This window comes from Sphaeramia orbicularis, chromosome 6 (genome assembly GCF_902148855.1).
Source record: "Sphaeramia orbicularis chromosome 6, fSphaOr1.1, whole genome shotgun sequence".
NCBI lineage: Eukaryota > Metazoa > Chordata > Actinopteri > Kurtiformes > Apogonidae > Sphaeramia > Sphaeramia orbicularis.
This window is the reverse complement of record NC_043962.1, coordinates 6888783-6912176: the sequence shown is the minus strand read 5'-3', so window position 1 is coordinate 6912176 and position 23394 is coordinate 6888783. Positions and strand designations below refer to the sequence as shown.

The 23394-nt window shown below is 38.3% G+C and overlaps 1 long non-coding RNA gene across 1 annotated transcript; it reads right to left on the bottom strand.

Moving 5' to 3' along the window:
• Positions 1–1484: 1484 nt before the first annotated feature.
• LOC115420695 (uncharacterized) lies at positions 1485–23042 on the bottom strand. The gene is made up of 5 exons (XR_003935582.1): positions 23030–23042; positions 18317–18413; positions 5243–5257; positions 4352–4357; positions 1485–1495 (listed from the first exon to the last, which is right to left on the bottom strand). It is a non-coding gene; the product is annotated as an uncharacterized LOC115420695 (long non-coding RNA).
• Between the last annotated feature and the right edge of the window lie 352 nt (positions 23043–23394).

Genomic DNA, 23394 nt, shown 5'->3' with positions numbered 1-23394 from the left:
AATTGTGCTTAATTTTCTTTAGACATTTCAGGTTATTCACATTTTATTGTTACAGGATAACTTGTAAATGTAAATATTTTCATAATTGTTATTTTTTTCACCAAAACAAAAGAAATTTGGAGTTGTCATTATTTATCGGCATAATGTAATATAATTTTTTTCACATTAAACCAAGAAGAAAATTCAGAGTCATTATTTACATGTTATTATGTTGTTATTTTACTGTAGATCATGTTGGTCTATGTGTGGAACCTCAACTAAAACCAGTTTGACACCAGTGACTGTTCCACCATCCATCCCACGGGCCGGAGTGGACCCTCTGGTGGGCCGGAGTGGACCCTTTGGGGGGGCTGGTTCTGGCCCACGGTCCACATGTTTGACCCCCCAGCTTTAAACAAACACTGTGACGCCTTTAGAACAGTCAGAAGTGGAAGGAGCCTCATGTCAGTGCAGTAGGTGAGGATGGTGGAGTGGGGTGGGGGGTGATGAGTGGGTGAAGGGGGTGGAGACTCTGTGTGGGGAGAAGGGTATGGGGGGGGGGGTGTCGGCAGTATCCTGGGACCTGGTGATGAATAGCTGACACAGGACTACAGGGACGACGCACTGTCAAACTGTCAACCCACTCACACTGACTGGGAATGCTAATTGAGTGTGTGTGTGTGTGTGTGTGTGTGTGTGTGTGTGTGTGTGTGTGTGTGTGTGTGTGTGTGTGTGTGTGTGTGTGTGTGTGTGTGTGTAAAAACACTGACTAGAACTGATTAAAGTCAAAAGTTCTTATGTTATAGTTCAGGGATGTCAAACTCATTTTAGTTCAGGTTCCACATTCAGACCAATAAAATATTCACTAATGCTGTCAAATGATTCAGATGTTTAATCAGATTAATTACAGGGTTACTGTGGATTAATTTTGATAAATCACGATTAAATTTAATTGATTTTTAATCTATATTAATCGCATTTCATTTTGAATGAACAAACAGACTCAAGAAAGAAGGGAATATATATATATTAGGGTTGGGAATCTTAGTTGTAAGACTGTTACGATACGCATCTCGATACAGCATCTGTGATCCGATATATTACAGATACGTGTGTGGCAGTGGCGATTTCTCACAGACTGCAAGGGAAGCTCGGCTTCCCCTAAAATTATGAAAATTAAATGGTTAAATCTGTTCGGTTGTGTTGACATTTCATTGACTCCAAATGTGTTAGAACACGTTCATCTCACAGATGAGTTCGTTCAGAATCAGCTTTATCACAAATCAACAAACACGATGTTGTTCACTTCTCCTCCATTCCCGTGTCTGTGTTTTCTCCTCCATCTCTGCTCAGTGCATTTGTCCGTAGACTGTGTCCGTCTCTGGGCTTCAATGGGACTGAGTGGAACAGTTTTTTTCATTGTCTCAAAACTGGACGGTAATTGGATAACTGCCACGATGTTGTCCCGCCCCTGGACGCCGGGTGTCTCTGTTGGTGAATGGAGCTGTGGGCGGAGCTCGGCCGGGCTGGACGCCAGAATCCCACGTGCTGATTGGAGGATCAGTCAAAAGGCTGAATCCCGTTTGATTGACAGCTGTTTTCAGATCTGCTCCTTCACTGACACAGTTCAGTTTAATACCGTCGCACATTCTGCTGTGAAATCAGAGAAACCACTATGAAATTACTTGTTCATTTCTTGCACTGTAAATAAAACACACTCATTGTACTTCCTTGTTTCAATTTAACATCATTTCAGCGTTTTCTTGTTTCAGTTACGTAATTTAATCATTTCTTGTACGAGTTTAATATCGTTTTGTAGATCGTTAAATCAATCAAATTGTCGGCTAGGTCGGAGTGAAAGGAGCGTCTGTTTAAAAAGGCTGAAGTCTTCCACCCACAACACACTGGGCCAAGGCAATCTAAGCAGCCCAGCTCTGCTGGACATTCAGAGGACACTGGTCCAGTCCCAGGAAAAGACGCCTACTTGGTACGATAAGGTCACTGAGCATTTTCTTAAAAAGGAACAGAGGGACGAATTTATGTTTAAATAACTTGACAATTTTTTTTTTTTTTATGTAAGCCGACAATGAGCTTCCCCTGTCTGAAGGACGAGCAGCCGCCACTGGTGTGTGGCATCTCACGATGCGATTTGATTCACACCCAAATCATGATACAGAGCGATTAAGCACATTCTGACTGAATTCATTCATTCTGGTAAAAAAAAAAAAAAAAACATATGCAGTGCAATTCAATTAGTTTGATTATTTATTATCAAAGACCATGACTTTTTACACAGTGTCTTTAGTTCAGTTTCAGAACACGTGCCTCACATTCAGTCAGGTGAAAAAGTTAGGACTTTGTTTCCAAAGTCGTTTCTCTGTTTGTTTCTCACACTCAACTTCTTGCTCCCTCGCCGAATCCATTTGTAATGAAATGTATTTGTAATGAAGGTCAAACAGAAAAAGGTTCTGTCACTTTAAGAGACACCTGCGCAAGGTATTCTGGGATGTGAAGTTGGATATGTATGACACTGTTTAAGGAAGTATCTCCAGTATGTACTGCAGTATTCAGTACAGCTGATCTAGTAAAAAGCACACATTCATAAACCACATGTGTTCTCCTCCTTCTATATCTGTCACATTCACGTACAGACAGTAAGGTATTCATGGGCGGGGCTTGTGCCACAGTCCATCCACGGAGCTCAGACTGTTAGTGTGCAGTGTACACATTCACTAATCCACGGCACATGTTAACGTAGGTCTGAAGGAAAGAAAAATTTAACCCAAGTAAACAGTAACACTTTTAAATGAGAGTAAAAATATATTCGATTGAACGGATCAAATTTTATTGATACAAACATTCAATAACCAGTGCATCGCGATATCATTCCAAACTTTTCATTCACTTGGAGCTTCTCTACCAGTGCACTCAGATCGTGCATGCGCATGTCGGCGTATCAATGTGTATCGGATAATCTTCCCATCCCTAATATATATGCATTTACTTACGTGTTTGTCCAAGCTGGGTGACACGTTAGCCGCAGTGCTAACAGAATCCACGACTAAAGTATGCTTCACTTTAACCCTGTAATAATAAAAATAATAATAATAATAAAAAAATAATAATACATTTTATTTATAGGTGCCTTTCTTGGCACTCAAGGACACTGTAGCATAAACAGGAGAGTATAAAACAAGCAATAAAATGGAGTAAAAAGCAAAAGGCAGGTTAAAAATTGGACAATGCAGTTGTGGTCACATAGAGAAAGCGGTCCTAAACAGATGGGCTTTGAGTTTGGATTTGAAGAGAGGGAGTGAAGTGGTGTTTCTGAGCTCCGGTGGCAGAGTTCCAGAGTTGGGGAGTTGAGCGGCTGAATGCTCTGCTGCCCACGGTGGTGAGACGTAAAGCCTGAACCAGTAAATCATTGACAGAAAATTCCAGTTCTTTGAAACTGGAGCCTTTATTGGTCCTTCGGAACAATTCCAAAAAAACTTTACAAATATCCATTTCCATGTATGAGTTTCACTTTTGTTTCGTATTTGATCCAGCGGGTCTGAATGCTCAAATATTATTATTTTTGAACAAACAAAAGCATAATATAACACAAACATGTCTAATAAATTGTTAACTCCTTTTCTAAATGGTCCCAGTTCTTCCTCCTTCCTCATTAATGTCAGTCTTGTAGTGTCACTGGAAAAGCCTCTGGTGAATGAACTCCTCCCCCTGGTGGATTATCTGTGTATTACATGTCTCTAATTGAATACGTCAGGTTTTTCAAGACAAAATAATATCACACTGATCATGTAGAGCACAGGTGTCAAACATGCGGCCCGGGGGCCAAAACTGGCCCTCAAAAGGTTCCAATCCAGCCCACGGGATGAATTTGCAAAGTATAAGTTAGGGCGTCAAACTCAAAAATAATATCATACAACCTATAAATAATAAAAACACCTTTTTTTTTTCTCTTTGATTTAGTGCAAAAAACATTTTAAAAAAAATTAAATTATGAAAATTTTACAAACTATCCTTTAACAATAAAATGTGAATAACCTGAACAAATATGAATAATTTTCACTTGTTCCATTGGCAGATTTTTTTGGCTTGAATTAAGTAGTTCTTAGTTCTGCGGACAGTATGTATGTCAGATTCAGTCTCTGCTGCTGATGTAAATAAATGTGTTTTACAAAATTCTAGGAATCACACATTTTTGGCTGTGAAATGGTCATTAAATCCTCTTCTAAGTAGTTTTAACCCTTTAATCCCTGACGTGTCTGTGGTGAACGTTCTGAATGTACAATTTGTTTGAAATATTCATAAAAATTCAACCATTTGCTCAATAAGAAAAATTTCTAATTGTGTTGATAGAATAGACCTTGTTCTTTCCACAGACATCTGAGCATGCTCAATTCACCCCCCACCCCCTGTGGAATGGGGGGTAAAATACAGAGCAGTGAATGAGACCGACTCGTGTTTTTTTTTTTTTTTTTTTTACATTGTTTTCCTTGTGTTTTTATTTTTTACTGTTGTTTACAGTGTTGTAGTGATTTTCCTTTTTTTTTTTTTTTTTTACTGTGTTTTTATCAGTTTTGTCCGTGGAACTGCTTTATGGAGTTAAACAGGTGTCAAAAAGCAGCTGGACTGATTAAAAAAAAAAAAAAAAAGAGCCAAAAACTAAAACTACTGGGACCAAATTCAAATACTCGTTCCTTATTTATTCTTTTTTTTTTTTTTTACTTCATTTTATTTAATTTTTTGCATATTTTTTTCATGTTATTTATTATTTCACAAATATTTTATATATATTTTTTTCATTTATTTGCTTATTTTGTTTATTTTTCTACATTTTGTTTTCATTTTATAATTTTTTTTCCTCAATTTTGTTCAGTTTGTGCCTTAGTTTGTTGACGTTACTTATTATTTTGTTGGTTTATTGTTCTTTTTTGTTCATTTTATTGATCACTTGGCTGTTTTTGTTCATTTTGTTGCGTTTTTTTTTTTTTTTTTTTTTTTTAACTGCTTTAGGGAGTTCAACAGATGTCAAAAAGCAGCTGAACTGACTCAAAAAAGAGCCCCAAACTAAACCTACTGGGCCCAAATTCAAATCCTTTGCTGTTCAGTTTGTTCCAGTTCACAGTTCATGTTTAACATCCTAAATCTCTTACTGATGTACATTCTAGTGCCTTATTTAGTCCAAACCTGTCAAACTTCAGCTCCTCTCTTTGTTTTTTTCTGTTCTTCCACTTGTTTTGACCCTAAAACACACAGTAAAACAAAACCACTGAAGAAAAGGAACACAAGCACAAACTCACAGCAGCTTTAATGAACCTGAAACTGATGCAGATTCACAGCCGAAATAATGTCTCAGGGTTAAAAAGGTCTTAAAAAGTCTTACAATTAACTTGTAGAAGCTGATTTCACTTTTTTCACTCTAAAACACAGAGGAAAGTTTGAATTTGTCATTATTTACGAGTTATTCTGTTATTATTTAACCTGCTTCAGATCATATCCTCCTGAGACCCAGTAAGTAAACATTTTGGCCATTTTATATTAAAAAAACAAATGCCTTAATTGGAAACAGTATGATGCGACAGTTTATACAGATCCTTTTTTTTTTTTTTTCCATATAATGTCCTTTTCAGTGGATTTTTTTAAATTTTATTATTATTTATTTTAAAGTGAAGCTGTGAAACTCTTGTCCACTACAGAGCAAGGTTCTGATAGTTTTGGATTTTTCCTTAAAGTTTAGTTTTATTTAGTTTGGACTTTTTTTTTTCTCTAATTCAGTTAGTTTTAATTCGTTTTTAGAGCAGGTTTGCTAGTTTTTATTAGTTTTCGTTATTTTCTAAATGCTTAGTTTTAGTTTCTTTATATCTTTTCTCTTCTTCTCTGTCGTTGTATTCAAATAAATCCCAGACAGGACTCTGCTGCTTTCTCCCAACTTTAGTCTCCATGTTTCCAGGTAGAGTGGGGACCAGAGGACGACTGGAAACCACAAGTGACGGACCGTTAAATATCATGTGGTGCCAGCAGCTAAAATTGCTTGAGGGAAATAAATCGATTTTATATCAATTCAACATTGACAAAGACGAAAATGAAGGGAATTTTATCCATAATTTTTATACGTTTTAGTTACCTCTGCCAGGAGGTATTGTGATCACTTTGCTTTGTGTGTTTGTTTGTTTTTTTGTTAGCAACTTTACGGGAAAATTATTCCAACCATCTTTACCAAATTGTACCCACACTGTAAGCCCAGAATTTGTGTTTACTAAAATTCTTTAATTACAATGCACTTAAATGATTTAAGTTTTTTGATGTTACTATAAAATGTTCAGTATATTAATAATAATAATAATAATAATAATAATAATACATTGCTTTTCTATTATATTCTATTATATTCTATTAATTTGTAGACATAGTTGAAAGTACGAAAAAGTTAAGTTGAATGGATTTAAATCACAAAGTTTTAGTCATGACCACACCTTTTTATCTTCGCATTGCATTGTGGGTATTGGGCATGTTGTTGTAAACGTGTTCTTTTTCTGTGCAGGGGTTCAGCGGGTTTGTGGTGTTAGTGTTAATTTGGATTTAATGTGTGTATGTCAGTGTTTATTGGCCTTTTTGTGTTTGTTTTTTTAGAGCTGCACCATGAGTCAGAGCCAGAGGAAGAACTATGGGTTTAATGTTCATCCAAAACTGTCATTGTATTATGGAAATTTTAAAGTTTTGTCAAATTAAAAGCATTTCCTGTACTGGCAATTGACTAAGAGCTAACTGCCATTCATGCTACAATATATTAAGTTGAGTAATTTCATAACTATTGTGGTCAGGAATAGGATTTTGAGTTTGATCAGCTTAAAAAAAGTTGTTTAATCAGTGATAAATTCATCTGGCTGCAATTGAGAAAATTAGTCAGTGTAACCTAAAATGCTGAGTTGAATGGTTGGATTGTGGGGTTGATTTTACAACAGATTTAAAGTACAAATAACTTGTCTTTTAGTGTTTTCTACTTAATAGTTTAAGTTCAATACTTTTAGCATTAAAGTTGAACCTACTTAAACCAACTGATTAGTCGATCATTACTCAAATCATTTAAGTGCAATCACTTGCCTCAAATTTTTTGAGTTGACTCCACTTATCTGGGCTTACAGTGTACAGATAGGCCTAGGCCCTGAGACCAACCCATTAAATTTTGGGCCAAGTAAACTCATAATAAACAGTAGAATATCAAAGGGCGTTTCATATACTTTATGAAGTTACCCTTGGCAAAACAAATTTGTTCAGCACCAAAAGGAACCAGACTACCATTCTGCTGTTAGAGCGCTGGACAAGACAAGTAGGGGAAAAAAAAAAAAAAAAGTAGTGTGAGACACTCCCTGGTAAAATGTCCAAATAAAAGAGGATACACAAGCAAAGGTGTTAGAAAAATGGGCAATGATGACTGGGAGTACAGTTGGTGTCAGCTGCTGCCTTATCGGTACAGACAGCTGCCTGTCAGCCAGCTGAGCCCAGAAAAATAAAAAAAAAATTAAAAAAAAATTGGGCCAAGTAGGCCAAAGTTCAAGGTCACAGCAAGGTCACAAAATCTACAATTTTCCTATCTCAATTTTTGAAAAATTCCAAACGACTCCAATTAGCCTCCAGTTTGATCCACCTGTAGCTTAGAACAATATCTTGTCTCTGGCACAAAATCGTCCACATCCACTGTGGAATGTGGACTGTGTGGACATTTACATTTAACACTGAAAATCCCATTTACCACACATTTTTCATTATAACTCAACAAATATTGATTGGAATTGAATCTAACTTGACAAACACATGACTGGTACCAAGCTTCAACTTTTTCTGCTGTATGGAACAACCTGGAAACTGTTGAATTTAAAAAGAAATAGTCGATCCACACATGCACACCGTTCGGGGTGCTTGGCGGAGGTTTGCGTTCTCTGAACACTTGTTAGTTTTGTAAACACAATCGTCTTTTTCTCCCAAACTCCAGTTCTGATTGACTTCAAACTTGGTATACAGCTTCTGTATGATGATGTCAACACAAGGTATTGAAATTATTTCCATCCAGATCTGATTCTGGATTTGGTGCGACTTTGACAAATTTTCCCATTACAACAGATAGGAAGGAAGTGGATCCAATAAATCAGTATCAATGATATCAAGTTGGAATTTGAATTTTTTACAGATCTGATTGGAATATGACCAAAACATGGGCTATTTATGTAATAGAATAAATACATAGCTGGGTGATAATAAATGGCATCTGGATACATTTCCCAAAGCTTTGAATTTGGCCGGTAAGCTACAGGGCCATTGGTCCTGGTTTTATTTATTTCAGTTAACGAAAATGTTTTTACAGTTCTAGTTTTTGTCATTTCGTTAGTTTTCATTAACAATAATAACCTTGCTACAGAGGACAAAAATGCATTGCTGGGTCTCAGGTGGATATTTGTCTGTATGTGGAACCTGAACTAAACCCATGTTAAATAAGTGTCCAGCAGATGGCGCCATTGCACCATAAACCTTCGATCAGAGGACCATAGACTTCAGATTGGAACCATCAGAACACGGTCAAACACTGGAATAAGCTGACGCAGCCTCATTTATTCTCTCTTTTCCTCTTGGACTGTGGTTAAATTCATAACCTGTGTGTAACGTCTGTGTTTGTTTTTGTTTTTTGTTTTTTTGTTTTTTAATAAAGCTGATGGTCATGATTGCTCTTGTTAAACGTGGTGAGCCCTCTAACTGTCCATTATTCATCCCCCGCTGCCATCTGCCCATCTGCTCTCCTCTGCCTCCACCCATTTATCATTCATCTGCCTCCCCCCCATCCATCCACCCACCCCTCCCCTCCGGCCTCTTCCCTTCCTTCCTTCGTACAGTAACTTCACATTCAAACCCATGACTCTGCATGGGAACGAATGGACACCTTTTCATAAATAAATGCACTTTGTTGATTTCCTCGTCACGGTTACGGTTTATAACGACGTCTTCAATCGTGTAGGTTTCATGCAGGGGGGATCATGGCATTGGGAGATTTGCCCCCCCCCCCCCCGTAGTGTTTCAAGCACATGCATTTGCCCCCAAAATAAAAACATAAAATAACCAGAAAATAGATTCACAGACAGAAACAATAACAAAGGGGTGTCAAGCTCATTTTCTTCCGAGGGTCACATTCAACCCAATTTAATCTGCAGTGGGCCGGACCAGTCAAATAAAAGCATGATAACCAATAAATAATGACAACTCCAAGCTGTTTTAATGCAAAAAATATCGTTCAGTTATGCCAATATTTACATTTACAAACTATCCAAACAAAAAGGACGTGAATAACCTGAAAAAAAAGACATTTTTTAAGAAATATAAGTACCATTTTATCAATATTATGCCTCGACTTATCATTTGCACATATGTATTACACTGGGTCACAAAAAAATGTTTTTTGCAAGTTGTCTAGGTTCTTTTCAACTGAATTAGGACCATTTTGCACCGCTAAATCCAAAAATGACATCTGTTTTTCTCAATCAGGTCAGGTTTTTTTGCTAATTTGATTTTGAAAAATTTGATCTTCTCACAAAATTGATGACATTTTTGTGACTTTATCAGTTGATTTTTTATATAGTTCTCACCCAAAATAGGTTTTAAGAGAAAAAAAAATCATTTTCTAACAGGATGTATTTATTAAGTGTTACAAACTGTAGCAGAATACATCAGGCTTATTTTTGCAAGATCTTCTAGTCGAAGCCATTTCATTCACCTGTAATATTAAAAAAACCATTAATCATAAATTGGCAAAAGTAAAATCTTCAGAACTCGTTTATTGCAAGAAATATGAAAGAATTTTGTATCATATGATGTGAAAATGCCCATAAATGTAAGCAAAAATGTGAAAAAGCCAATATGTAGCATAGTTCAGAAAGTTGACCTGATTGAGCAAAATTTATGTGAGTTTTGGATTCACCACACCAAAATGATCCTAAATCAGCTCAAAAAACTTCAACAATAAATTTGTTGTTGACCAGTGTTATGGGTGCGATCTACAAAGGCACAGAACATTTAGTAACAGGCTGAATATTGTTAAAATTGCACTCAATTTTCTTCAGACATTTCAGGTTGTTCATATTTGTTCAGGTTTTTCACATTTTATTGTTAAAGGATAGTTTGTTAATGTAAACATTTTCATCATTTAATGTTTTTTGCACTAAATCAAAGAGAAAAAAACTGGTGTTGTCATTATTTATAGGTTATTATGATATTATTTTTGAGTTTGATGCCTTAGCTTGCACTTTGCAAATTCATCCCGCGGGCCGGATTGGAACCTTTGGTGGGCCAGTTTTAGCCCCCGGGCCACATGTTTGACACCTGTGCAATAACAGAACAGAATGAACTAAAACAGGGTTAGGGGCACACAGGCCATAACACCTTCTTCCAGTCTTCAGTGGTCCACTAGTGGTGTTTCATGGCCCAGCCAAGCCCCTTTTTCTAATTCTGAAGTCTCGGCAGTGGCTTTCTTGCTGGAACTCGACCCATCAAACCTGTAACTGTTCAGTCTTCTGTTCACAGTGTAAACTCAGACTGCCTTACTACGACCACTGCTGAACTGTGCTTGAAGCCGTTGTCCTGTGAGTCTCCTCTGTCAGAAACTTGTCTTCTGATTCTGTTGTGTCTTTGGCTCTTCCAGACCTCTTCCTGTCAGCGTTTACCCCAGTTTCTGAGTGCCTTTGGATGGTGAAGGAAACTGGACTTCGGCTAAAATTTGCTTAGGGGGTCAAATGAGTGGCCATTTTCGTCCCAAAAAAAAAAAAAAAGTTGTAAGAAAAGCATAGAACTGTGTTGAAATAATGCTAATCCATTTGTGCCCAGACTACTGATATTATTTGACAGTGGAAGCTCTATTTTCAGAAATATTGGATTTTGAATAGCACGTGTATGTGAAAACTTCTGATGGTGGACGGACGTGACATTACCCATGATTATCTGGTCAGTACCTAGCGGTGGGTAATCCCAGCTCCATAGAGTAAAAGTCCTGCCATGAATTGGTTCTACCTATTCACTTAACACAGGTGATCCCACTAATTCCACTGGACTTCAAAATTCTCTTACTAGCATATAAAGCACTGAATGGTTTAGGCCCAAAATACATCAGAGACCTTCTAGTCCAGTATGAACCATTCAGACCACTCAGGTGGTCTGGTGCAGGTCTGCTCTGTGTTCCCAAAGTCAGAACTAAACATGGAGAATCAGCGTTCAGTTTCTATGCTCCGTATATCTGGAACAAACTACCAGAAAATATCAGGTCTGCTGAGAGTCTGAGTTCTTTTAAGTCCAGGTTAAAGACTCACCTGTTCACTGCTGCCTTTGACTAAAAGGCTTTTGACTTTTTAAATTTTATATTCTCTTTGAAACTCTGCACTGCAACTCTTACTTTAATATGTGTGTGTTTTTATTTTTATTTTTGTTTATTTATTTATTTATTTTTAATTTATTTATTTATTTATTTATTTTGATTTTATGTGTTGTTTTCTTACTTGCTGTTTTTAATCACCTTTTATATGTTTCTTTTATAATGTTTTAAGTGTGTTTCTTTTTGTTTCTTTTACTTCAATGTCCTGTGTGAAGCACCTTGAATTGCCTTGTTGCTGAAATGTGCTATACAAATAAACTTGCCTTGCCTTGCCTTGGTCTACAAGGAAAATGCTTCCAGAATAAAAGTAATGAAATTTTACCACATGAGAGTCACTGATAAAGAAAAATCAAGTCAAAAATGCTGGTTGGCTGAACTTTCCAAGATACAGCCTTGGGTCAAAATGTGAAACTCAAGAATTAACGAGAGAATGGGTTTGACTCAAAAGGAATATTTGTCTCAGAGCTACAAGATCTACTTCAAAACACTGTCTGCACATTAGAATACATTCACTTTACAGATTCTATTTAGTGGAAGATTTCTAAAACTATTATATAAATGTACATAAACCAATATATATGTGTAATAACACTTCATCATATACCTTGAAAACATCAGCAAACCGGCACTTTTGTCATTTATTTTCCAATTAATCTTATTAAAATATGTAACATTTAGCACATTCTAAAAAATTGTAGACCAGTGTTATCCCTTCATCTATGTAGACGAGGAGTTGTGCTCATCCACATAGGCTGGTTGTCACAAATACATGGCAGGACTTTTACTCTGTGGAGCTGGGATTACTCATCTCTGTCAGTACCAGTACTTTATTAGTAATAAACTTATAGACTTACTATTGCTAATTCTCCTCTTATTCATAAATGTTAGCATTGTGGATCTAAAACAATAACAGCTGACACAAAAACACAAAATGTGGCAGTGGACGGATGTGACATGGTTGTTCCAGATCCCATCATACTGATGCTCGGCAGCCATGTCACCGTTTCCACTAATGATCCCTGTGCAAAAACTAGTATCAGAATTATTTATTGTATAGTTTATCATCAGACTAAAGAGTAAATAACAATATAGAATTGTTATTTCTTTATAAAAATGCTTATTATTAGAAAACTGTTGATTTAAAAAGTGACGTGTGACATGCTTAATGTATGTGTTGGCGTAACTAGGGATGTAACGATTACCGGTATGATGATAAACCGCGGTAAAATTCCCGAAGGTTAGTATTACCGTTTAAATTCTAATTATCATGATAACCGTGTTTGATTACCGCACTTTGAACACAAACTTCATATGGAAAATGATCCAACAATGGCGATAAGGTGCCATCTTTAATGCACATTTGTATGTTTGGCACTCACTGTTTTAGACTCATGTTCGTTCAGGTTCCACATTTAGACCAGTACGAGCTAAAGTGGATCAGAATCAGTCAAATAAGAACAGAACAAACTAGAAATAATGACAAATAGAAACAATTCTCACATCATTACACTAAAAATACACTAAAGTATATAAAAATATGCAAAAATACACTAAAAATATACTAAACTACACTAAAAATATGCAAAAATACATTAAAATATACAAAAAAATATGCAAAAATACACTAAAAACATACTAAAGTATACTAAAAATAAGCAAAAATACACTAAAGTATACAAAAAATATGCAAAAACACTCTAAAAATATATTAAAGTATATTAAAAAATATGCAAAAATACACCAAAAACATACTAAAGTAGACAAAAGATGTGCAAAAATAACACATAAATACATATCGTTAATGCACATTTGTATTTTTGATGTTTACATGTTAATATTTGAATGTTTCTGCAACAGAAAGTACATTGTGCCTATTATTATTATTATTTTTTTGTTGTTTTTGTTTTGTTTTGTTTTGTTTTTTTCGAATGGTTTCAGTGTGTGTATAAGTACTTTTTGAACATACTGACCACATTTCAAAAAATACCGCGATAATAATGATAACCATGATAATTTTGGTCACAATAACCGTGATATGAAATTTTCCTATCATTACATCCCTAGGCGTAACATAAGCAGGATGGGGCAGCACCATACCCCATATTGAACCTGTAAAAATTAAACATGTGATATGTAGTATAGAATCTGGTAAGAAAAACTGGGGAATCTAAAAGAATAGAATATTTGTTTTTCAGGTAAATTCAGTTCAAATAGAACTTGGCCATTTGTGACATAAAATATCGCATTAATTGTGATGAAATTGGACATTTTTGAGCTGAAAACATAGTTCCTCTGACCATCAACATGTTGCAACAGAACTGAAATCCTGTAAATTTGCAGAACTTGCATTTACCAACACAAAGTTCTTTGGGGTTTCACGTCTATTGATTTCTAATGCACAAAGACAGAAATAAGACCTCTAAGCAAATTTTAGCCGACTTCCTGACACCTGGACTTTCTTGGACATTTCTCTGTAGACCAGACCTACAGTTTTCAGTGTTCTGATGCTCTGTCTCTCTTCTAAATGTAATTGTAAATGTTACACGACAGGGAACCCTCAGATTGTGTTTTAATCCAACACTTCAGATGTTTAAAACATAAAAATAACAGCCGTGTCTTTGGTGCATAAATGCATTTTTGAGAACGTAGAGATGCTGACAAACCTGAAGTGCCAAGAAAAAAAAAAAAAAAAAGGAGAGAAAATAAATGTTAAAAAGGGGTGAAATGAGAAACAATAAAAAACGGCGGAACAAAAGGAGGGAAAAGAGAGAGGGAGAGAACAGAGAGAACAGAGCTGTCTGTGGGTTGGAAAGACGTGGGCTGTTATTTTATTTCCTCTGTGGGTTCACAACAACAGCGCTGTCTGTCTGAGGCGCTGACACAGCACAAGTACAGAACCACACACACACACACACACACACACACACACAAACTGTGTGTGTGTGTGTGTGTGTGTCGACATAATGTAGCGCCACAGCAGCGCAGGTTGAAATGGATGTGCGTTATCCTCGCCGTGTAAACCTTCCAAATGTCACACCACGAGCTGAAACTGTGGAAATGTTGTGGAAATGTGTCGTACAATGACAGTGACGGACTAGTGTGTGTGTGTGTGTGTGTGTGTGTGTGTGTGTGTGTGTGTGTGTGTGTGTGTGGTTTCCCTGGAGCCCTGCACTGATCTGGGTTTAATTTGACCAGTCAGGCGGTCGAAGCCGGGCCTCGACAAATGTGTGTGTGTGTGTGTGTGTGTGTGTGTGTGTGTGTGTGTGTGTGTGTGTGTGTGTGTGGGCTGACCTTAGTGTCGAGGTGAGGCTCAGATCAATGCCAAGGCAAACACAAAGGTTAGACCCACTCTGCTTTCTCTACTCCCTCCTTCTTCTTCTTCTTCTTTTTGTCTGAGCATTGACATTAAAAGTGTGTGTGTGTGTGTGTGTGTGTGTATATGTGTGTGTTTGTGTATGAGGAATAGAGCAATAGAGTTGATTGATCGCGAGCCGATACCCACAGATGGGTCTGGGCTGTGAAACCTCATACAGTCGTGGAAAAAATTCTTCGCCCACCTATTGTTTTCTTCAATTTCTTGTTCATTTTAATGCCTGGTCCAACTAAAGGTGCATTTGTTTGGATAAATATAATGATAACAACAAAAATAGCTCATAGTAGTTTAATTTCAGAGCTGATATCTATGCATTTAACATGTTTTCTTTGCGTATTATTATTATTATTCAGAATCAGAATCCTGTTTTTTGCCATGTAAGTAAACAGGGTTCACATTACTAAGATTTTGCTTCAGTGGATTGGTGCATACATAGAACAGAAAAAAAATAAAAATAAATAAATAAATACAACTAAAGGTGCATTTGTTTGGACAAATATAATGATAACAACAAAAATAGCTCATAGTAGTTTAATTTCAGAGCTGATTTCTATCCATTTAACATATTTTCTTTTTGTCATTCATAAATAGAACAAAGTGTAAACTGAAACGAATGTGAGTGAATTAAAGAGATAATCCAGGCTGCAGCCATAGGAAAGACTACATTTCCTGTGGGTTTTTATTTATTTATTTATTTTAATTATTTTGTTTTTTGGTGTGTAGAGTTTTGTGAAAGGTGCTTACAAATTATTATTATTATTATTATTATTATTATTATTCAGAATCCTGTTTTTTGCCATATAAGTAAACAGGGTTCACATTACTAAGATTTTGCTTCAGTGGTTTGATGCATACATAGAACAGAAAATAAATAAATAAACAAACAAACAAACAAACAAGTAAGATAGAGTTACAGCTGCGGAAAAAATTCTTAGACCACCCCTTGTTTTCTTCAGTTTCTTGTTCATTTTAATGCCTGGTCCAACTAAAGGTGCATTTGTTTGAACAAATATAATGATAACAACATAAATAGCTCATAGTAGTTTAATTTCAGAGCTGATATCTATACATTTAACATGTTTTCTTTGTGTCATTCATATATAGAACAAAATGTAAACTGAAACAAATGTGAGTGAATTAAAGATAATCCAGGCTGCAGTCATAGTAAAGACTGCATTTCCTTTGGGTTTTTTTTTTTTTTTAATTTATTTTAATTATTTTATTTTTTTGGTGTATATTATAGGGTGTTGTGAAAGGTGCTTACAAATTATCATTATTATTATTATTATTATTATTATTATTATTATTATTGTTGTTGTTGTTGTTGTTGTTGTTGTTATTATTATTATTCAGAATCCTGTTTATTGCCATGTAAGTAAACTGGGTTCACATTACAAGGATTTTGCTTTAGTGGTTTAAATAAATAAATAATTAAACAAGTAAGAGTTACAGCTGCGGAAAAAATTCTTAGACCACCCATTGTTTTCTTCAATTTCTTGTTCATTTTAATCCCTGGTCCAACTAAAAGTGCATTTGTTTGGACAAATATAATGATACCAACAAAAATAGCTCATAGTAGTTTAATTTCAGAGCTGATTTCTATCCATTTAACATGTTTTCTTGATAATAACCAAAATCACTTCAGGGTGAAGTCAAGGGAAAGTTAACATCTGGTCAAAAAAACTTAAATTACAATAATCTACACCAAATTTATATTTTTGGGTAGGTAATTACTTATATTTTCTGGAAAATGTCTTTTGAAATGAGAAAAAAGTAGTGAAAAAAAAGGAGCAGTTTTTTGAATATGAATGTTTGGAAAGTGAATAAATTTTATAAACTTTCATAAATAAACTACATTTATTCCAAATTCATTGATATTTGACTATTAAATTATTTGTCATATTCAAAATACAGTGTTTAAAATTAATAAATACATATATCTATACAAAATACATTTGAATATAATGTTAATAATACTTGTATGTTGTAAATAAATTATTATTTACAGTCAGAGCGGGAAGATTATTTTAGAAATTTAGAGGAAGAACATTTAAAATCATAGTTACGGATAAAAAATAAGCATCAATATTTCCTTAAAGTTTAGATTTTTCGTCCTCAGTGAGATGTGATGAAAGTAGATGGTTAGTTGTGGTAGAAAATTATTACTGTGTGTGTGTGTGTGTGTGTGTGTGTGTGTGTGTGTGTGTGTGTGTGTGTGTACATGAGGTACAAGGTCACATCCCTGGGTGTGTGCGCTAACACACACACACACCTGTGGTGCGCTCTCTGATCATGTGACTGGCTGTCATGGTAACTGTCACCCTGCACCCTGATTGATCAAAGCGTTGGGTGACAGAACAAATATACGTCAACTCCGTCTGAGTCGCTGTCACCAACACACGCTGTGACACGACGAAACCTCAAGAAAAAAAAACAACAACAACCTTTTACAGTGTTTTCATTTTCACCTGCAGATGAAAAGCTTATTTTTATCGTCCTCACGTTCGACAAATATGATAGTGGAAGAAATATTTCGATGTTTTATTAAGTCAAAGTATTGATGAGTGAAAGGATTACAGTTAAAATATTACTGAAGTTACAACGTCGTCACCTTCATAAAGTCATGAATGTGTATGAGAAGAATGAGAAGAATAATCATCAAATATTCAATTTCTGGTTGAGTTTTTTTTTTGTTTGTTTCTTAAAAAATCTGACACACAAGAAGAAGGAGGAGAAGGAGAGGAGAAAAGGAGGAGGAGGAGAAGGAGAAAGAGAAGAAGAAGAGGAAGAAGGAGGAGAGGAGGAGGAGAAGAAGAGGTGAAGAAGAAGAGGAGGAGAAGGAGAAGATGAGGAGAAGAAGAAGAGGAGGAGGAGAAGGAGAAGAAGAGGAGGAGGAGAAAGTGAAGAAGAAGAGGAAGAAGAAGAAGAGGAGGAGGAGAAGGAGAAGAAGAAGAGGAAGGAGGAGGAGGAGAAGAAGAGGAGGAGGAGGAGAAGAAGAAGGAGGAGGAGGAGATGGAGGAGGAGAAGAGGGGAAGAAGAAAATTAGGAGAAGAAGAGAAGGAGAAGAGGAAGAAGGAGGAGAAGATGGAGGAGGAGAAGGAGAAGAAGAAGGAGGAAGAGGAGAAGAAGGAGAAAAAGGAGGAGAAGAAGTTTTTGTGGAAAGGAAGGAAGTGTTTGTATTTCATCAGCTCTAACCATAAACACGAACACCAAATACTCAATATTATTTTAATCCTTTAAATGCCATGTTTGGAATGTAAACAAACCATGTCTGTGATGCAAAAAAAAGAAAAACAGGTCCATTTTTTTCAATATACTAAATATTTATTTTTTATTTTTTTATTATTATCATTATTATTTTTTTTTTTTGCATCATGGCATGTCAATGATTAACAACAATATCGGTTACTATACATTCTAACCCCACCCCCAAAGGGGAGGGGTATTGTTTTTGGTTCACTTTGTTTGTTTGTTTGTTTGTTTGTTTACACTTCGGCAGCAAAACTATGGGTTGAATTCACACCAAATTGCGTTTATAGATTGCCGGTGACATTAAGCAGGAATTCAAACAGGTTGTAGAAATCCACTGGAGTTTTGTCCAAATGAATGTGAAGACAGTTTCGCAGCAGCTGGAGGTTCACATTCAAACTACATACACAAAGACATGAAGCACAGACTAAGAAAAGTGGGTTTAGACAAATATGAACCCTTTAAGTTCATCCCAGTCTGCAGGTTTGTACAGTGTTCACATTGAAGAAGTAGGAAAAACAAAGAGAAAGAGCAGAAAAGCGTCCTCAGAAACATGGTTTATATCCTATAAACGGTCTTTTGATTCATGATCTGTTTACGCCTCCTGACTCCCACTGGAATAAGATCTACTGTTTTCACTTCCACTAGAAAGTTTCAACAGTGTTCCCTGATTAGATCTGACTGAGTCTAAAGTAGGTGTACACCGCTGCTAAATGCTCTTATCTGTGCACTCCAGAGCGGCCTTTACATATGCTGACTTATCAGTTCTTTATTTTTCTCGGGGTATCCATCGCTCCAGCGGCTGCCGTGGGACTTTGGGCTCAGATAACCCTTTACAGTCGGAGGATGCTGCCGCCGCTTTTACGCTCACATGGATTCACACTATTAGACTCAGATCCTTACAGACGCCGCCGCTGTAATCTGTTCGGTGTGTTTTATGACGCCTCGTGCCTCGGGCTCGTCTTTTAAGTCGAACGTGCACTCAGGGCCATATGCATCCACAGAAGGTTTGGAAGACTTTTGCATCTGTTAAAGCTCTGAGAACGAAACAAATATAGAGTATGTGTTTAAAAACGCACCAGAGAGAGGGATGGACTACAGACTGGACCTGTGAACTACAGACTGGACCTGTGATGGACTACAGACTGGACCTGTGAACTACAGACTGGACCTGTGAACTACAGACTGGACCTGTGATGGACTACAGACTGGACCTGTGAACTACAGACTGGACCTGTGATGGACTACAGACTGGACCTGTGAACTACAGACTGGACCTGTGATGGACTACAGACTGGACCTGTGAACTACAGACTGGACCTGTGAACTACAGACTGGACATGTGATGGACTACAGACTGGACCTGTGAACTACAGACTGGACCTGTGAACTACAGACTGGACCTGTGATGGACTACAGACTGGACCTGTGAACTACAGACTGGACCTGTGTGAACTACAGACTGGACCTGTGATGGACTACAGACTGGACCTGTGAACTACAGACTGGACCTGTGATGGACTACAGACTGGACCTGTGAACTACAGACTGGACCTGTGAACTACAGACTGGACCTGTGATGGACTACAGACTGGACCTGTGAACTACAGACTGGACCTGTGATGGACTACAGACTGGACCTGTGATGGACTACAGACTGGAACAATTCAGGAACCAGGAATGTGCGGTTTTTCATTTTTATTTTATTTTATTGTATTTCTGTTTTTATTTTTTATTTTACTGTTTTTCAAATTTCATCTTATTTCTTGCACTTCAGAAATTCTATGTATAATCAAATATTTTAATGTGCGCTGCTTTTATTTTTATTTTATTGTATTTCTCTCACATTTCATCTCATTTCTTGCACTTCAAAAATTCTATGCATAATCAAATATTTTAATGTGCGCTGTTTTTATATTTATTTTATTGTATTTCTAATCAAATCTAAATGTATTTTAATATTGTATTTTTTTCAATCAATGTGAAGCACTTTGGGCTACAATTTCTGTATGAAAGGTGCTATACAAATAAAGTTTATTATTATTATTATTATTACAGACTGGACCTGTGTGAACTACAGACTGGACCTGTGAACTACAGACTGGACCTGTGATGGACTACAGACTGGACCTGTGTGAACTACAGACTGGACCTGTGAACTACAGACTGGACCTGTGTGAACTACAGACTGGACCTGTGAACTACAGACTGGACCTGTGATGGACTACAGACTGGACCTGTGTGAACTACAGACTGGACCTGTGATGGACTACAGACTGGACCTGTGAACTACAGACTGGACCTGTGATGGACTACAGACTGGACCTGTGAACTACAGACTGGACCTGTGATGGACTACAGACTGGACCTGTGTGAACTATAGACTGGACCTGTGATGGACTACAGACTGGACCTGTGTGAACTACAGACTGGACCTGTGATGGACTACAGACTGGACCTGTGAACTACAGACTGGACCTGTGTGAACTACAGACTGGACCTGTGTGAACTACAGACTGGACCTGTGATGGACTACAGACTGGACCTGTGTGAACTACAGACTGGACCTGTGAGGAACTACAGACTGGACCTGTGTGAACTACAGACTGGACCTGTGATGGACTACAGACTGGACCTGTGAACTACAGACTGGACCTATGATGGACTACAGACTGGACCTGTGTGAACTATAGACTGGACCTGTGATGGACTACAGACTGGACCTGTGTGAACTACAGACTGGACCTGTGATGGACTACAGACTGGACCTGTGAGGAACAACAGACTGGACCTGTGAACTACAGACTGGACCTGTGTGAACTACAGACTGGACCTGTGATGGACTACAGACTGGACCTGATAAACTACAGACTGGACCTGTGTGAACTACAGACTGGACCTGTGATGGACTACAGACTGGACCTGTGAACTACAGACTGGACCTGTAAACTACAGACTGGACCTGTGTGAACTACAGACTGGACCTGTGAACTACAGACTGGACCTGTGATGGACTACAGACTGGACCTGTGAACTACAGACTGGACCTATGATGGACTACAGACTGGACCTGTGTGAACTATAGACTGGACCTGTGATGGACTACAGACTGGACCTGTGTGAACTACAGACTGGACCTGTGATGGACTACAGACTGGACCTGTGAGGAACAACAGACTGGACCTGTGAACTACAGACTGGACCTGTGTGAACTACAGACTGGACCTGTGATGGACTACAGACTGGACCTGTGAACTACAGACTGGACCTGTGTGAACTACAGACTGGACCTGTGTGAACTACAGAGTGGACCTGTGATGGACTACAGACTGGACCTGTGATGGACTACAGACTGGACCTGTGTGAACTACAGACTGGACCTGTGATGGACTACAGACTGGACCTGTGTGAACTACAGACTGGACCTGTGATGGACTACAGACTGGACCTGTGAGGAACAACAGACTGGACCTGTGAACTACAGACTGGACCTGTGTGAACTACAGACTGGACCTGTGATGGACTACAGACTGGACCTGATAAACTACAGACTGGACCTGTGTGAACTACAGACTGGACCTGTGATGGACTACAGACTGGACCTGATGAACTACAGACTGGACTTGTGTGAACTACAGACTGGACCTGTGTGAACTACAGACTGGACCTGTGATGGACTACAGACTGGACCTGTGATGAACTACAGGCTGGACCTGTGATGGACTACAGACTGGACCTGTGTGAACTACAGACTGGACCTGTGATGGACTACAGACTGGACCTGTGATGGACTACAGACTGGACCTGATGAACTACAGACTGGACCTGATGAACGACAGACTGGACCTGTGTGAACTACAGACTGGACCTGTGTGAACTACAGACTGGACCTGTGAGGAACTACAGACTGGACCTGTGTGAACTACAGACTGGACCTGTGAGGAACTACAGACTGGACCTGTGATGGACTACAGACTGGACCTGTGTGAACTACAGACTGGACCTGTGATGGACTACAGACTGGACCTGTGAGGAACAACAGACTGGACCTGTGAACTACAGACTGGACCTGTGATGGACTACAGACTGGACCTGTGTGAACTACAGACTGGACCTGTGTGAACTACAGACTGGACCTGTGATGGACTACAGACTGGACCTGTGATGGACTACAGACTGGACCTGTGTGAACTACAGACTGGACCTGTGATGGACTACAGACTGGACCTGTGAACTACAGACTGGACCTGTGATGGACTACAGACTGGACCTGTGAACTACAGACTGGACCTGTGATGGACTACAGACTGGACCTGTGTGAACTATAGACTGGACCTGTGATGGACTACAGACTGGACCTGTGTGAACTACAGACTGGACCTGTGATGGACTACAGACTGGACCTGTGAACTACAGACTGGACCTGTGTGAACTACAGACTGGACCTGTGTGAACTACAGACTGGACCTGTGATGGACTACAGACTGGACCTGTGTGAACTACAGACTGGACCTGTGAGGAACTACAGACTGGACCTGTGTGAACTACAGACTGGACCTGTGATGGACTACAGACTGGACCTGTGAACTACAGACTGGACCTATGATGGACTACAGACTGGACCTGTGTGAACTATAGACTGGACCTGTGATGGACTACAGACTGGACCTGTGTGAACTACAGACTGGACCTGTGATGGACTACAGACTGGACCTGTGAGGAACAACAGACTGGACCTGTGAACTACAGACTGGACCTGTGTGAACTACAGACTGGACCTGTGATGGACTACAGACTGGACCTGATAAACTACAGACTGGACCTGTGTGAACTACAGACTGGACCTGTGATGGACTACAGACTGGACCTGTGAACTACAGACTGGACCTGTAAACTACAGACTGGACCTGTGTGAACTACAGACTGGACCTGTGAACTACAGACTGGACCTGTGATGGACTACAGACTGGACCTGTGAACTACAGACTGGACCTATGATGGACTACAGACTGGACCTGTGTGAACTATAGACTGGACCTGTGATGGACTACAGACTGGACCTGTGTGAACTACAGACTGGACCTGTGATGGACTACAGACTGGACCTGTGAGGAACAACAGACTGGACCTGTGAACTACAGACTGGACCTGTGTGAACTACAGACTGGACCTGTGATGGACTACAGACTGGACCTGTGAACTACAGACTGGACCTGTGTGAACTACAGACTGGACCTGTGTGAACTACAGACTGGACCTGTGATGGACTACAGACTGGACCTGTGATGGACTACAGACTGGACCTGTGTGAACTACAGACTGGACCTGTGATGGACTACAGACTGGACCTGTGTGAACTACAGACTGGACCTGTGATGGA